Source organism: Gavialis gangeticus, unplaced genomic scaffold, assembly GCF_001723915.1.
Source record: "Gavialis gangeticus isolate Ggan-Ray unplaced genomic scaffold, GavGan_comp1, whole genome shotgun sequence".
NCBI lineage: Eukaryota > Metazoa > Chordata > Crocodylia > Gavialidae > Gavialis > Gavialis gangeticus.
In genome coordinates this window covers 9278051-9279220 of record NW_017729014.1, presented here as the reverse complement: position 1 = coordinate 9279220, position 1170 = coordinate 9278051, and the positions used below count along the sequence as shown (strand labels likewise).

The 1170-nt window shown below is 39.0% G+C and overlaps 1 long non-coding RNA gene across 1 annotated transcript in view; it reads left to right on the top strand.

Annotated features, from left to right (window-relative positions):
- Window positions 1-452: 452 nt before the first annotated feature.
- The window catches only part of LOC109293649, a 19232-nt gene continuing 18514 nt past the window's right edge, over window positions 453-1170 (top strand). Inside the window, exon 1 of the long non-coding RNA XR_002096355.1 lies at window positions 453-519. This is a non-coding gene — a long non-coding RNA (uncharacterized LOC109293649). The remainder of the gene's footprint in view (window positions 520-1170) is intronic.

Below are 1170 nucleotides of genomic sequence, written 5' to 3'. Positions count from 1 at the left end.
TTTGGTGATCTGATCATAGAAGGCCACCAGGTTGGTCAGGAGGCCCAGTTGGAAGCTACGTTAGCCCAAAAGTACTGATGAGAACAATATCTTTATGAACTCTGTAAACTACTTGAATCTGTGTTTTTGTGAACTTTCTCATGAGTAGGCTGGAGAATCTAATAGTTTAAGAATGTGCACTTCTACAGCACCTTGAATCTGACAGTTATGAAGTATGTTAAATGCTCACAATACCTCAGGAAAGCAACTGTTTTCTACATGTTACTGAACAGATGTAAAAGAGTGGAAATGATTGCCTTTGTAGATTTAAGCCGATTAATGGTCAGGCCAGACATAATACAATACTCTTAGGGCCATCCCCTTCTTAAGCACCAGCACTGGATTAGATTGCTTAACTATTCAAAAGGTAACGAGGAGTTTGTTTCTTCCCCTTCCCCAGTTGGGTGTTATCAAAGTATTGTGCGAACAATCTGTGAGCACTTTTCAGAACAATGGGCAACTGACAGGAGGCAACTTTTGGTAAGTCTCGTAGGCATGTGCTAGAAAAAAAGGGGCTAAACATACTTTATTAAATCATATCCTAAAAGAGCTTTGCTGCCGGCCATGAATGAAATATTCCACAATGAGCTTCACCTATGAGGTCTCTTTGCTCAGAAGTGGTTGTAGCAACAAATGCAGGAGACTGGGACTATAATTTTCCCCACTCTTCTGGGTGAAAATTGGAAATCTTAAGTACCCATTATTCTTTCTGAAATTAAGCCCTTGAAGTCAAGCCTGATCACCAGTCAGAGTACACTAAGATCATGCAGAAATTTGATATCCTTAAAAGCAAATATTTTTAGATTTTTTTTTTTAACTAAGCTGGGAAATGAAAGTTACTACCTTTGGTACATCAGGGCTAGGGACAGAAGTTAAACATAAACCAGTTTAAGTGCTCAGAAACTCATTTAAACCTGTAACAGAGAAGTTCAGTGCACATAAACCAGTTTCAAAATGGCCAAAACCAGTTTGAGACAAACCTGGTTGAATGTAATATCATGCTCAACTGATTGAGATCGAAGTGGCTTATGGAACTTCTGTCCCAGACCCCTTCCTTGTTTAAGTTAAATCAGAGTCCCTGCAGTGATGCCTAATAGCCTTTTCTTTAAATTAACCGACTTAATCTTTCTC